Source organism: Sinohyriopsis cumingii, chromosome 14, assembly GCF_028554795.1.
Source record: "Sinohyriopsis cumingii isolate HCF-2022 chromosome 14, ASM2855479v2, whole genome shotgun sequence".
Taxonomy (NCBI): domain Eukaryota; kingdom Metazoa; phylum Mollusca; class Bivalvia; order Unionida; family Unionidae; genus Sinohyriopsis; species Sinohyriopsis cumingii.
In genome coordinates, this window is record NC_142974.1 from 77,710,378 (window position 1) to 77,727,418 (window position 17,041).

At 32.7% G+C, this 17,041-nt stretch overlaps 1 long non-coding RNA gene across 4 annotated transcripts; it reads left to right on the top strand.

Moving 5' to 3' along the window:
- The first annotated feature begins 6,499 nt into the window (after positions 1-6,499).
- Positions 6,500-14,488, top strand: LOC149784204 (uncharacterized). 4 transcript variants are annotated; one of them, XR_016413797.1, is made up of 3 exons: positions 6,500-6,787; positions 8,639-8,788; positions 11,987-14,488. It is a non-coding gene; the product is annotated as an uncharacterized LOC149784204 (long non-coding RNA). The 4 variants fall into 4 exon arrangements; XR_016413795.1 differs by having other exon boundaries at positions 8,639-8,720; positions 11,987-13,582; XR_016413794.1 differs by having other exon boundaries at positions 8,639-8,671; positions 11,987-13,582.
- Positions 14,489-17,041: the final 2,553 nt, after the last annotated feature.

Genomic DNA, 17,041 nt, shown 5'->3' on the forward strand with positions numbered 1-17,041 from the left:
ATAGAATATAAATTGTGCTGAAAAGTGGTGTGGGAAAGGACTATTGCAATTATGGTTAATATTAGGTGATATATGGCTATTTGAATTATGGTGTGATTTTGGTGGGATAGGGGTATTGTAATTCAGTGTCTTAGGGCTATTGTAATTATGGTGTGGATTAGGTGGAATAAGGCTATTGCAGTTATGGTTTAGATTATGTGGGATATGGCTATTGGAATTATGGTGTGGTTTGGGTGGGATAGGGGTATTGCAAGTAAGTGTGATAGGGCTTTTGTAATTATGGTGTAATTTAGGGGTGATATTGTTATTGCAATGATAGTGTGGAATATAAGCGATAGCACAAAGTGGATTCTCATTCAGCAATGTTTGCTTCATGACAATTTCTGATGCAAAATCTGCACGTTTAAAGATTTTATTTTGTTCAAGACAAGAAGACCAAACTGAACAACTGGCTGAGTTACATGCTTAGGATTTTAAATCTTGATGCTACATAAGGGAGATATTCTTTAACTGGACAATGACTCTATGTACTTGCTTATAACTACAAACTGCACCAACCTAGATCTGCATCACATTATATACTGGTAGATCTGGGTCCATGCCTTTTGTTACAAATAATCCACAGATCAAACAAAATAGACTCTGATCTTCCATTGCATTATGTGATGACAGATTAGGTTCAATTTTTGCAATTATGTAATATTTCATCTGCATTCTAAACCCAAATCACACGTAACTGAATTGCCCAACTCAGGCAAAACTGAATGGTCCCACTCACACATAACCAAATTGTACCACTCATACAAAACTGAATGGTCCTACTCAAACGTAACTGAATGGTCACACTAACACATAACTGAATTGTCTGACTCACATATAATTCAATGGTCTCACTCACACATAACCGACTTGTCCCACTCACACAAAACTGAATGGTCCTACTCACACATAACTGAATTGTCCAACTCACATATAACTCAATGGTCCCACTCACACATAACTGAATTGTCCTACTCAAACATAAATGAATTTTCCCATTCACCTATAACTTGATGGTCTCACTCACATATAACTGAATGGTCCCATTCACATATAATGTGATGGTCCTACTCACACATAACTGAATGGTCCCATTCACACATACATGAATGGTTCCACTCACACATAATTGAATTGTCCCATTCACCTATAAATTGATGGTCCCAGTGACATATAATTGAATGGTCCCACTCACACATAACTGAATGGTCCCACTCACACATAACTGAATAGTCCCACTCACACATACCTGAATGGTCCCACTCACACATAAATGAATTGTCCCACTCACATATAACTGCATGGTTCCACTCATACATAACTGAATTGTTCCACTCACATATAACTTGATGGTCTCACTCACATATAACTGAATGGTCCCTCTCACATATAACTTAATTGCCCCACTCCCATATAAATTGATGGTCCCACTCACCTATAACTGAATGGGACCATTCACACATAACTGAATTATCCCATTCACATATAACTTGAGGGTCCCACTCACAGATAACTGAATGGTCCCACTCACATATAATTGAATGGTCCCACTCATAACTTTGATGGTCCCACTCACAGATAACTGAATGGTACAACAGATAACTGAATTTTTTCACACTCACATATAACTTGATGGTCCCACTCACATATAACTGAATGGTCCCACTCACACATAACTAAATTGTCCCATTCACATATGACTTGATGGTTGCACTCACAAATAACTGAATGGTCCCACTCACACATAACTGAATGGTCCAGTTACACATAAATGAGTGGTCCCACTCACAGATAACTGAATTGCTCCACTCACATATAACTTGATGGTCCCACTCACATATAACTGAATGGTCTCATTCATTTTTTTTTATCATAGTAATCTGCAGTGCATGAGTAGGTGGGCTGTACATGTAAATGGATTTAATGAAAATTATGTTATTATATCTTATAACAATCTGAAAAAGACTAGCACAAAACAAAACATTATTAAATGGATAAACCACTTGTAAAATAAACCAAGATGCAGAATGTATCAACTCCATTACAATTTCCCCACAAAAGATTCCTATATAAATATAGAAAGTGGGTTAAAATCCATGTGTTTTTTGTCTTGTTTTTCTTTAATGCAAATAATTTCACAACCATGTACAATGCTAAAGATTTTAGTTCAAAACACAGTGGGAAGAGATAACATGCATTGAACTGATTGTAATCACACATTGGAAGGAGATGGCAATGCATTCAACTGGAAGTAGTCACACAGTGGAAAGAGAGGACATGCATTCAACTCTCAAGTCACTCAGTGGAAATAGATGACTTGTAGGCAACTGACAGTAGTCACACAGTGGGAAGAGATGGCATGCATTCAAATGGAAGTAGTCACACAGTGGAAACAATGCATTCAACTGTCATCAGTCACCCATTAAGAAGATATAAAGTGCAATCAACTGGCATTAATCACACATTGGTTGAGATGACTTTCATTCAGTAGGCAGTAGTCACACAGTGGAAAGTGATGACACATATTCAACTGACAGTAGTCACACAGTGGAAAGTGATGACATACATTCAACTGGCATTAGTAATACAGTGGTTGAGATGACATTCAGGCAACTATCAGTAGTCACACAGTGGGAAGAGATAGCATGCATTCAACTGCCATCAGTCACACATTGGGAAGAGTTCACTTGCATTCAACTGGCAGTAGTCACACAGTGGGAATAAATGACTTGCATTCAACTGCCATCAGTCACACAGTGGGAAGAGTTCACTTGCATTCAACTGGCAGTAGTCACACAGTGGGAATAAATGACTTGCATTCAACTGCCATCAGTCACACATTGGGAAGAGTTCACTTGCATTCAACTGGCAGTAGTCACACAGTGGGAATAAATGACTTGCATTCAACTGCCATCAGTCACACAGTGGGAAGAGTTCACTTGCATTCAACTGGCATTAGTCACACAGTCAGAATATATGACTTGCATTCAACTGGCAGTAGTCACACAGTGGAAAGAGCTGACTTGCATTCAGCTGATAGTAGTCACACAGTGGAAAAGATGACATGCAGTCAACTGACATTAGTCACACATTGGAAAGAGATGACATGCAGGTACCTATTACTAATCACATAGTGGGAAGAGATGACTTATATTTAACTTACATCAGTCACAGTGGTAGGAGATGACCTATATTGAACTAGGATTAATCAGTCAGTGTGAAAATATGACTTGCATTTTATTAGTCACACTGTAGGAAAATATGATTTGTATTTAACTAGAATAAGACACAGAGAGGGAAGAGATGACTTGAATTTAACTGGAATTAGGCACAAAGCGAGAAAAAATAACTTACAAATAAATAGTATTCATCAGAGTGTGATGAGATGACTTGTATGTAGTAATATTAGTAGCACAGTGGGAAGAGATGACTTGTATTTAATTAGCATTAGTCATACATGTAACTAGTATTAGTTACACAGTGGAATGAGTTGACTTGTGTTTAACTAACATTAATCATTTATTTTTGAAAAGGAGTTTCTATTTTTGAAGTTCCAATCTAAGACTATTTACCACATTATGTTACAATATAACAGATACAACATAGGAGAATTATTATTTTTCATAAAGTGTGATGAGTATTTGGTGATTTTATTTTTTAATTGAAAAGTAGAATCTGGAATACATGTTCTTGACAAACTTGCCACTATAATGAAAGTTTCAACCTAATCATCACCAGTCGTTTTATTCTCAAAATTTTCACCTTGGCTTGACAGGAGACAGGTACATTTGCCTGATTTCTTTTAACTTAATGGTTACCTGGATTGAAAACTTTTGAAAATTTAAAAAGTTGGAATTCCTTTATCCTTCTGTGTTTTACTAGCTTGCTGTCATCAGTACAGAAAGATATTTGGTACAAGTTAGGTACTCAAGTCATGTCAATTCATATCTCATGTATATGACTGTGCGGTATAGTGAATGAGTCACACAATTTATTTAGAAAATATGCAGATTTCCTCTACTTGTCATTGCCATTTACCTCTATTTGTCATTATTTATGGACTTTTTGTCACTAAAATGCTTATAACATACTATTAATAGGTAAGCTTTCTTGCGATCAAGGCTCATTAAGGAAGTAGTCCTTGTTCAAGAGTTTAATAATAATATATCATCTGAAAGTGATGACTATTTTTAAAATACTTCTAACATTAAAAAATTTTTAATTCATAATATTACAAAGTACACGGTAAATACTCAGTTTTTCCAAAATGGATTTAAATATGATATTGTTGCTATTTTGTATTCGATAAGTGGAAATCTGATGGTTGGCTTGTCATTTTCCCACATATGTAAGTCTCAATGAAATGAAACAGAACCATATACAGGTTTATCCAAACCACATATTGGTTGAAGGATATAAGATCACAAACTACTGTACAAACACTGGAGAAGTGTACCTACTCATATATCATACATATATATACTTAAGACTGTTTGTCAGGGTTCTTACTGTCATAACACATTCTACATTTGCCTGATACTTGCTTGAGATGAAAAGAGGGGAGAAATAGGCAAATTGTGCTGGTGTTTATATTTTTTGTTTAATAATATCCAGAAAGATGGAACAGACCACAGAAGAAAGAAGAAAGTATATTACTTATCATGTTGCAGAAGAAAAAAATATAAAATATAAAAATAAGAATAAATTATATTTTATTTTACTTTTTATAATGTTCACTCTTCATTTTCTCTTATTTACATATTCACGATTTTAATCACATATAATGGCATTGGTTTCAATTTATTACCATATTAAAAAATATGAAGCCTTTCACAATAAACCACAATTTCATGTGATTTAACATAAGATATTTTCTTATTGTACTTACATGTATTATCAGGATATTTAAATAAGCAAACAAAAAATATTCAAATATATATTTCTAAATAAATTTTTTTGTAAATTAATGATATATTTCTTTAATTAAACTTATCAACACTATTTGTTAGAATTATTTTTCTCCATTTTAGAATTTTTAAATAACTCAAAATTTTGACAAGCCCAAAATCTCAACATATCCAAAATCTTGACAAACCATACAATCTGGTATTATAATTTGCATTAGTATGAAAATAATTTCAAAATGATTTTAGATGATTTAAATTTGTCATACTGTAGCAGAATGTGGTCTTCACTTCCATGCATGCTTAGGTTTGAAGCAGGAATTCTGCAGACAATAGGAAAACATCATGATTTCATGATATTGGTTTTACTGACATCACATCAAATTAGATTATTTTAAGATGAGTTAAACCTTGAACATTTTATAGAAGAATATTCATTACATTAATTATTTAAATATTAATTAACTCAAAATATTCTAACTGCCATTTTGAATGAACATGCAATGATAGACAAAAGAAGAAATGGAAAAATGCATGGACAGTGAATGAAAACTTCTATTACAAAAAAACATTGTAGATTCCATTTACATATAGAAAACATGGAAATGGCATTATGTTATCATTACAACTGCATTTCGTGATAGGCAGGTACCAAAACAAACATTAAATATTCAGTCCTTACCATGGAATATATATATATATATATATATATATATATATATATATATATATATAAGCTTTGTTTTTCCTAAGTTTAAAAAGTAATTTTTAACTGCTGAGTAGCTTGTGACCATTCACTACATGGCACTTTTTAAACTGTAAACAGCTGCATTCATCTGTCTTCTGGCATATTCTATATGTGAAGATATATACAAAAATGAACATATTCATTATAATGTGAAAATCCATTGAAACAAACATATAAACTGACATATACAGGCAAAAAGAGGAAATGAATAGACAAACAAAATATTTAACTTAATAATCCCAGAATTCAGTTATTTATCTCAATTATTTTAAATACGTTTATACAAATTACTGTATTCAGGACTTCAGACTATATAAATTACATATCTCATATTTCCTATTTTCAAATGATGTCGCAGTGGTTCTTCACGGGACTAGCTTACCTGTGTGTAAGCATGGTAGAACTAGTTAATCTGCTACTTCACAAAGTTGTATTTTTTTAAATTTTTTTTTGGTGATATGTTCATTTTTAAAAAAATTGTATTATTATTATTTTTTAATTAGCATTATAATGCATTATGGGTTATCCATGTTTAATTTGTGAAATATCATGCCTATTACAAAATATTTGCTTTGTAAAATATTTTGCCTGTTTCACTAGTTGATACATTTTCAAATGTAAAGATCTAAAATTTGTTGTGATTCCGAATTTTATTTCCTGGTCGAAAACAATTTAATTTAAGAAGAACAAGCTGCCTATAACGCAAATATTTTCCTTCTGGAACCTGGATTCGTTGACTGTGCCTTATTTATACTCTCTGCACCTTCGGTGAGCCTCATATGTTTACACAGACACTCTTAACGGAAACAGCCGCAGCCTACCACATCGAGTTCGTTACAACGAATGCTGGGAACAAGGATGTTGTTTAAAATGGGGGGTGGGGGTGGCATGATTCGTCAGGTAGTATGAGACGAAATTGCACATCAAACAAATAAGGCAGTACAGAATATAGTCATTCTGTAAGAAATAACTAAACGCTAATCACATCATAATGACGGGGTGCAAAATTCATGGATGACTGCCATTCGATCTTGTCCAAAGCAGCAATGTGCTTTCCATGAGGGACCGTCTCAAGAGTGTGATAAATGGAATCCAGGTATAAATGTACACTTATTGTGGATGTTTACAATAAAACGAGACAAAAAACGTAGTTTTGGGATTTGCATAGTTTTCCATGACATTATGAAGTTTGAAATTGGATATATGTCGATCAAAGAAAATAATTGTAATTTTCCAGTGTCACAGCAGTCTCGCAATTTTGTTTTTACATAATCATCAATTTAACAATGCACAATAGGTGTTATAGACGAAAAAGTTGCATTCCTAATATTTCACTAGATAAAGTCATCAGTATACATCATCTAAAAAAAGAATTGTACATGTACCATTTTCTTTAAATATACCTGTCCAGTTTAGTGGTACTACTGTACTGATAATGACCTACTGGGATTCGAACCCACTCATTACCCCCACCCCCTACCGTGACCTTAGACCAACAAGTAGATCTCCCTTTTTTAAACCAGTAATGTCAGAAGAAAAGGCCGAGATCTACTTGTTGGTCTAACATTACCTTTATTCAACATTCCTGGGTAATGCTAATTTTTAGGAAAACTAATAAATCATGCACAATTTCATTTCATTTCTTAACATAAACGTCCAACAAGAACATATTGAAACTGAAATCTACTATCCAGCACAAAATAACATATTTTTATAGGAATGAAATAATTATGAATATATATATATATATATATATATATATATATATATATATATATATATATATATATATATATAAAGGTAAGGTGATATAATGCATTCATTTTCATTGCATATATATATATATATATATATATATATATATATATATATATATATATAGATATATAGGGTGATAATGTAATGCATTCATGTCATGAGCAATACAGAATTTTGTAACTGCCTATTGATTCAATTCATTGTGTGCACCCTTTGTTAAAGTATGTTTATATTGGTATAAGTACATTTTATTTGAAAAAGATTACATATATATCCTAAGTACATTTTATTTTACAGTGATTACAAAACGTTTAAACTTATTTTGGCAGACAGTGACATGAATAAAAATTATGGAAAAGCAAAGTTAACTCAGAAAAGCAAGAACTTAAACTATTCATATACATTAAATATGCAAGAATTCATGATTTAAATTTAGAGTTAAATTTATTTATAAATTTTTGGATCTACACCTAGATCGTAAATTTATTTTTCTTTTCATTTGTTAATGAGTTTTTTGTAAGGATTTATCTGTATGGTATTATGTAGACTTCTTTAGGTACCATTGTCAGCGTAATTTATTCTTTTACAGTTTCTCGCACCAAATTCAACCATTTCACCAATTTCAACTAATTTCTCAATTCTACACAGGTTTAAAAATACTTAATGCCCATTCATTCAATTGCACCCCCCCCCCCCATTCTCTCCAGTAAATTTATCTAAGTATTTTTGTTTTAATTAATAGTTTTTTTGTACTAACAGAGGCAGACTAAACTGTCCATGTCACCTGAGAAATTGCAGGCCTGAAAGCACCTCAGCTTTCACAATAATTATCAGTAATGATCCATGGGGAAGTATTTTCTATATGAAATGATTTAAGTTTGTCTGATGTACAATCTTTGGCTTGTTCGATAAACATTCTTCTGTTCTGAATAGGACATCATTAAGTTTTGAAATGAATTTAAATGGACATTTCCATTGGGCATATATTGAATTCAATCCAATTAATCCTTTGAGACAAAAATGCCATACCTTTTTCCTGACATTGTTGCTGTGGAGATTGATTGTCAAATTATCATACCCTTTTATGTTTTCACCAGAAAGTTGTATTTTTTCTCTGGAAAATGCATGAATTTCGTTCACTATCATTTTCAGCTCAGTGCTTAATCTGTTGTATATTTATGATTTTCAGATTGCCATTTCTCAGGGGGGACCAAAAGAAGAGGTCTATGGGCAAAGTTATCTCCCTTCCCAATGTCATTAAAGGACACACGGTACTAATTATATGGAAGAACTGTGAACCAGTCTAGAAATGGGTGAAGAAATAATAGAGTATTTACAGGTTTGGTGGTCCATAATTGGTTAATAATGAAAATTAAAATTTTAGGAAAAATATCTTTTGAGAGCTTATCCTATATGTAATGTAAAAAAAATATTGACAAATTTTTACTGATGCAATTTTAGCATTTTTACAGGCTTGACTCAGGAGTACTCAATACTGAAAGTAGCACCTGATTCATTTGGTGTAGAATCAATAACATGTGTTTCATGCACATGTATGTAAACAAATTGCCGCGGGTCATATGGTGTTCTCCACACATAAGCTTGCACCAAGGTTAGATGTGCATGAAGAATTATAGATGTCATTATCAGCACCCATAAATTTTAAGTTATTGAATTTTGAATATGATAGTGTTTCCATATATTTACCATTGGAGTGGAATTAGTACCGTGAGTCCTATATGCGACCTATACCATAATAGGAGCTTGTTGTTTCCATGGTTACCACATGCATCCAGGGTATCAATTTGGTGGTTTTTACATATGACAATCATAATGGAGTCTTTTTATCATGTTTGCATGTGATTTTGGAGAAAAAATCTATACAAAAGACAGATGGGGATGGTTTTATACACTGGAGAGTGGAAGTAGATAGCTCAGGCCATAGGGAAAAGAGCATATTATGGCCTGATGGCAGAATTTTATATGATGGTACCCATAGATTGGCCTATATGGTTAAATACCATTTAACACATGCAACAATTCCCCAAAAGGGGATGGGGGGAGATTTTATATGCAAGCCACTTATGTCACAATCACTTATGTATCATTACTGATTATTTAACTTTAGAGACACACTCAGCAGATCAAAGCAGAGAACATTGTAAAAATAAGGACTTCGCACAAAACTGCACATGCTGCATTGCCTCAACCTGTAAATTGAATTATTATGTCGAGTCACATTGAATGTCAATTATACCGGTCTTATTTCTTATCCTAGAATTAAACTCCTTGACACCTATTCAATGTTCAGCATGTTTCTCATATTGGTATATTACATTTTCTGCATCCCTTTTCTTGAGGGAGCAGGGAGGGATATTTTCACTTAAAATAATAGTTTTCAACCCTTCATTCCCAATATAAGTCTGCAAAAGTCCTATCTGTATTGCATTCTTTACACAGGCAGTTTTTCTTCCCCAACCTCTCTTCATACAGTTGAAACATTCTTGATGTATAACTCCATGGTGAACATACTGCTCTCTCCCACCAAACCAGATCTCTTTTTTCTTCATGTACCAAGTCCCATGATAGAAAACCTTTATACTCAGGATGTTGCAACTTGTGGTCTCAGAACACATTATTCCAAATCTCAGCATTTGATTACTGCATGCACTAAGTGATATGTGTTTTGTTCACCATATATGTTGTTGTGAATAAATGAAAACAAGCTTCATGTTAGAAATATGGTCTCATATTTGAAACAAAAGCTATTTATAAAACCTACATTGCTCTGTTCTTACCATCAAGTAATAGTAAGGAATCATTTAGCTGTAAATTAGAGCTTGCTATTTGGTTTGCCAAATCAAGGCGTATTACCTCCCCTTTGACTGTAATTGAGTGATTGCAATGTTTGCTTTGTTTCTCTTTTGTTCAATAATGTATGCATTTTTTCAGCTTTATATTAAGAAGTAAGTAATTTAACACTGCTTATAGTGGAAAGTAGCCACAGTAATGATTTTGAGACTTTTTCTTAACTTTTTATGAGCTTTGGGTAAATGTAGGTATATATTTATGTATTAGACAACTTCAGTATGCAATTCAATTCTATTACTTAAATTTAACAAGTAGTGTATTCAGTGACAAGTTTTATCAGTGTCTGCTTATTGCATAGAGACATGAACTTGTCTTGGCATAGCAAAGTTTTTCACACATTTATCCACCTCCAGCATACTTAATAGCTTGAGTCATAACAGTTTGTGCATACACTTTCTGTCTCCAACATCAATGTCAGCATTTTAGGAACTTTGGATAGCTTTTTCAAATTTGTCTCTTGTTGTCCTTATGTAACATACCTGATGTTGATGTGTTATTTGGGTTGATACACATTTCCACCCCCACCCCCCTTGTTGTGGGAAACATTACCAGGCTTGAAGAAATTACTCTGTCTATTCTTTGCTTATTCACCCTTCCCCATAGTTTTATACTAAAAAGTAGCACTATGTTATTTAATTATTCAGTATAATAAAGCTTATGGAACTCTTCCTTGGCTTTTATACCTTTCTATTAACATTTGGGGGTCATGAATCACATGTGATGATAGTTTAAATAAGTTTGGAATGTCAGCATCTGTTGATTCTTCATGGGTGTGTGTATTTGTTTTAGTCACAAAAGGGCAATGGCCTCTTATCATTTTGACCTGTCATGTGGCACACTTATTTGTTTTGTTTGATTGATGTGAATAGGGATGCACTGCATCTTATTTCTGTGAGAGTCAGCAAGAAAAGAAATGCAATTTTGAAATTTAAAACATTTAAAACTTGTCTTATAGCCAGTGAGAGATGAAAATACAATGTGTCATGTAATTTGATACCCTGTGATGTCATAGTTGCTGATGTCAGCATGCTTGTGTTTCTTTTATGTAGCATGCATACCATAGAAAGATAACATGAAGATACAAAGGCAGAAAACAATTATTTTAATAATAAGAATAAGCCACTAATAAGTACAATACAACACAGCAACATGTAATGTGGATGCAATTTAACTATAGATATTGGTATCACATAAAATGTTATTGCATTATTATCCATGCACAAGCATGGCCAATTCTTTCTTACAATTATGCTCTAATATCAAGGAGTCAAATACAACTTTTTCTAAAAAATTTAAATCTGGTTATAGGACACACAGTACTAATTATATGGAAGAACTGTGAACCAGTCTAGAAATGGGTGAAGAAATAATAGAGTATTTGCAGGTTTGGTGGTCCATAATTGGTTAATAATGAAAATTAAAATTTTAGGAAAAATATCATTTGAGAGCTTATCCTATATGTAATGTAAAAAAAATATTGATAAATTTCTACTGATGCAATTTTAGCATTGTTTACCGCTGGAGTGGAATTCGTACCGTGAGTCCTATAGATAAACTTGTTCCTGCAGTCTCATGAAGTTGTATTTTTTCTCTGGAAAATGCATGAATTTCATTCACTTTCATTTTTAGGTCAATGCTTAATCTGTTGTATATTTCTGATTTTCAGATTGCCATTTCTCAGGGGGGACCAAAAGAAGAGGTCTATGGACAAAGTTATCTCCCTTCCTAATGTCACTAAAGTTAAACTTGTTCCTGCAGTCTCATGAACTGAACACATCTGCATCATCATTACAAAAGGTCCATATTTATCCTGGTCTTTTTGATGATTAAAGAGCTCTAACGGACACAATCTTTTAGGTCAAATGCTCGTGAGGTTCTCAGAGGGAATACTATTTTCCCAGTGATGTATGTCATTTTCCCCAGGATGCACCTTCTTTTAATATTCTGGTCAGCTGTGGACTTTTGGCACAATATTTAAAGCTAGACTTAAGTAAACAGGCAGGAAGCCAGTGTGACTAATTAACAGTAAATCCTTATCATTGCAGTTATCATGTGTAAAGGGCTGTCCCATCCACATACTTCAAAGAAACCATGTTCTCCTTAGTGTTATGTAAGAACCAGCACTTGTTGTAAGGGTGTTTAAATTAAGTCGGTGATGATGTGAATATAAATCATGATAGTAAAGAGTAGGCTTTGGACAATATTGTCAAATCATTGATTTGCTATAGCAAAAATAATTATTATTTAAGTACATGTAACTTCTACAGGGCATTACAGTATTAGTGGAAACTTTTTAAAAAGTGTGGTGAAGTATGTTGACTTGCAAAAGTGAACTGGCATAATCTGTTCATATTTGGGGGAAATGAATTTGTGATGAAAATGAACCAACAAAAGCAACACAAAGGTGAAAGTTCCATTTGATGGTGATACTTGAGTGTGAATACCTAAAGTGAGTTTATGAATTTATCTTGAAAACATCTGCAGTCTAAAGCTATTTGTATTTAGGTATATATGGCAATCATATATTCTAATTTATCTTGAAAACATCTGCAGTCTCAAGCTGTTTGTATTTAGGTATATGTGGCAATCATATATTCTAATTTATCTTGAAAACATCTGCAGTCTCAAGCTATTTGTATTTAGGTATATGTGGCAATCATATATTCTAATTTATCTTGAAAACATCTGCAGTCTCAAGCTATTTGTATTTAGGTATATGTGGCAATCATATATTCTAATTTATCTTGAAAACATCTGCAGTCTAAAGCTATTTGTATTTAGGTATATGTGGCAATCATATATTCTAATTTATCTTGAAAACATCTGCAGTCTCAAGCTATTTGTATTTAGGTATATGTGGCAATCATATATTCTATCAAGCCCAAATTATGTCACCTTATTTCCTTAGGGCCACCTGGTAAGGGATTTAGCACTGTTTACTGATTAACATGCTTATTCTGAATTAGTTGTTTTTTGCACATATGCTGCTTTGTATATTTTGTCACTATTTTTTAAATGTAATAATGTAATTCTCATATATATGTATGGTACAGTACAATGCCATGTGTTTACTCCTTTAAATTTCTTTGGTTGGAATGGAGATGCTTCTTTACTTATCGAGAAATCTGCACACATATATGAAAAACCATTATGCTTTTAATGTAATCATTACATTTTTGTCAGAATTACATATCATGTGCACCTGTATATAGATTACTCTTTTATGGAATTTTACAAAATAAATCAAAATAAAGCAACATCAGTTGTGTTTGCAGTTTATATTATCATCTCTTTAATTGCACTCGTCATAAAAAATTGAGAATATTCTAAAATAAAAGACTACTGCATGGGAATAGCAAAAAAGCTAATTTGTCCATCATAGAGCTATGTGTACTTTCCTAATTTTCTGTTTATAGCAAGTGCAATACCCAATTCCAAGAATCAGACTAGATTCTTTCATTTAAATTTTGCCTCGCATTATACATATTTAACTTAATTATTTGTCTGTTAGTTTTTATTTTTTAAAATTAAATTAGATGCTGTTGTGATGTAACATTGTTCACTGGACTTGACCTTGTCCAAAATTGAGTTCATTTTTGCATAACCTGACTAACATTTTTTTTACTTCAATTACGTAAACAACTAAAAATAGCTTTATTAGATTATATGTGTATGAGCTGATTGACCGAATTAATAATGAAGTAAACATTATTTTAAATTTGTTTTAATCTGTCTCAGAGTAAGAAATCATTAAGTTGAGTCAAGGTCATACCTGGACGAGGTGATTTTGATCAAGTGCAACTAGTAACAAACTTCTATTTTTTTCCAAAAGAATGAACTCTTGACCCCCAAAAGTGCTCTGATGAAATTCTTGGATAAAGACATTTACTGGAATTTATACTGAATTCAAAACTGGAATAATATTTTTTGTGATTCAACAAGAGACTCTCAATACATATGCACTTTGTAGGTTATTACAGACATCATTGCCTTCCATCATGAATTTCATCAGGATTTGAACTGAGATTCACTTAGAATTTTCATTGATAGGACATGTGTTGATAATTCTTGGATTATTTTTTTATTTAATTTGCAATGCTGTCAGTTCTTTTTTCTCACTTTCTACTTTGTTTTCTAGGAAAATAAATTTATTGTTAAATTTTACAAAGCTTGTTGTCTTTACTCTTTTCTGTCACTTATTTTAAGGGCATATACTCGTAACACCTTGTGTATTCATATTTATTGATAATGATTGTAGCTTGTGGACCAGTCTGTTCTTTTGAAGAAAATGGCATCAGATTTTAAGCTGAAAATTATTAGAGCAGATGGGTCTTTTTAAATTTCAAAATATTTCTAGTCTGAAAATGGACAATTCAACAACCCTTTAGAAATTTGTAAAGAAAAATATGAGAGTGATGCAATACAGGAATCGGGTTGAGGACAGACTCTGTTGAGTTCATGGTAATTCAGCGAAAGTTATAGAGATGTAGACTAGTTAAAGTGAGTGTTGAATATAAATAATTTTTTTTACAATACTTTGTGTTTGTATTTAGGTTCTAATCCATATGGATTTTGCCCCATTTGTGCTATTAATTTTGTACTGGATGTCCAGTTTAGTAATAAAACTAAATTACCTTTTGATACAGTGTACTGTAATTATGGCGTGTGATATATTAGTTATGATGTCATAGCCTCAACAAAGTAGTGGTAATAATGTTAGTAATAATCATATCTAGATTATGATTTTCATGCTTAGATGCCACTGATAGTATAAATAATTATGCTTATACTTCTCATGGAGATGGCATGTATGTACACAGCATCCTCAGTAATCATTCTTGGGACTGAAACTAATTGTTGACAATTTTATTTTTGCTTTTTTGTGCTTCTTTCAATTATTTTTGTAGAGACAAAAACAAATATGAATGTATGTATACAAATATTTTTTTTCTTTATAATGTAATGTTATAAATGGTTAGGAATTGAATCCTGATATTATTAAAATAATGATTATGTGCTTTTCATTTTTCTTACTATCTTTTTGAAGGTAAGGAGCTTCCAAATTTAAGGGTGGGACTTTGGTGTAGAGACAAGGGACTCTTGAGTTCCATGAGTGGAAGTCCAGAACTCAGCATCCAGAAAATCTTTTGATAGATAGGAATCAGACAGAGAAGCTGAAAGCATAGTCAGTATTGTGCAGTTAGTTCTTCAGCCTTGCTACTTGAGGTCTTATAGTAATATAGTAATATTTCTGGTCTTCTTAATACCCAGGATCTGACCTATTTATATTTTTACCTGACTTTTGTCATGCTTGAAGGTTGTGCCTACCTGATTTGTTCATGCTTTTAATAAGTAAACAAGATGCCTCCATTAAACTTAAGTTAAAGACCTGAACTTATTTATGAATTAGTGGATGTTTCCATCAGATATTATTAGTATCTAGAACATTATGTTGCATTATGGGTCTGATGACAGTCTGGATATAAAAGGGGATTCAGTAAACAATTATCGTTTTGTGATCAGTTTGTTGAATCACTTATAGATGTGTTCACATAAAATTTGAGAGGAATTATTTCAAATATTCACTGGAATTATAAAGAGCTTAATGGCATTTACTTTTTGGACTGAAGCACTATCTTGATACTATTGATAACTCATTCAAAGACATTCTGGATTGTACCATTGCAGAGATCCCCCACTGCATGAGACTGCATGATTTGCACAAAATTTGTACAGAATTCATGCACTTGGAAAGCAATGATGCATGAGAACTCCCACAAATCAAAGTCGTACATATGAAATTGGCACTGTGCATGGCATCATAAATTTTTTATTTTCATTATGATACATTCAGTAAATATGAATCGCAAAATAAATTTGAAAGTAAGGATTTTTTAATCACCATACCTATACCATTCCAGTCTGTTGAAGTATGTAAATACTAAAGAAAACTATAAATGCTGCTATTTATTTATAAATGTTAGAGAGGTGTTCTGCAATTTATACCTTTTCATTTCATGTGCACATGCCCAAACTTTGGTCCATTTCTGAAAAGTGAAATCAGTCATAGCTGGATATAAGATTGCTGATTATTTTCCAGCTCAAGTTAGTGGTGGCAGGAACGTGAAAAGTGGATTTCAAGGCAATGGTGGCAGGAATGTGGAAATGAAGAAAGTATTTTAGTTTTTCTCCAAATGGAGGATGATATTTCTACAGCAATGTCAGATGCTGAGTTAGAGGGACCATCATAAAAGATAGCTGACCCTTCCCCATTTTGAAGATGTAGGTGGAAGGAGACATTAAATTGTCCCCAGGCAAATTTATTAAGGTTATGGTGTGACATTTGGAGCTATTTTTGTGTAATAATTAAAGTTATGGATATATTTTTGCTCTATGTGTTTCGGGCTTGTGTTTGTTATTGAAATTGATGTAAAGCATGTCCAACTTCCATAGTCACTGCGCAGTATGTAGCCATTCAAATAACAATAGTCAGCTAGGAAGTACAGCTAGCCAACCATAGCAGTAGACACATGGAATCAAGGCAGGTAGAATATCTCAAAAACTGATTGGATGACAACTCTTCTGAATTGCATCAAGCTGTATAGTAGACAATGTTTTACAAAATTATCACCCAGGGACAGGGTTTGTATTTGCACTGTGAGCACTACTTATTGTCAAAAGGGGTCTTTGGTGTGAAATATGCATGTATAAAATAGGGGTT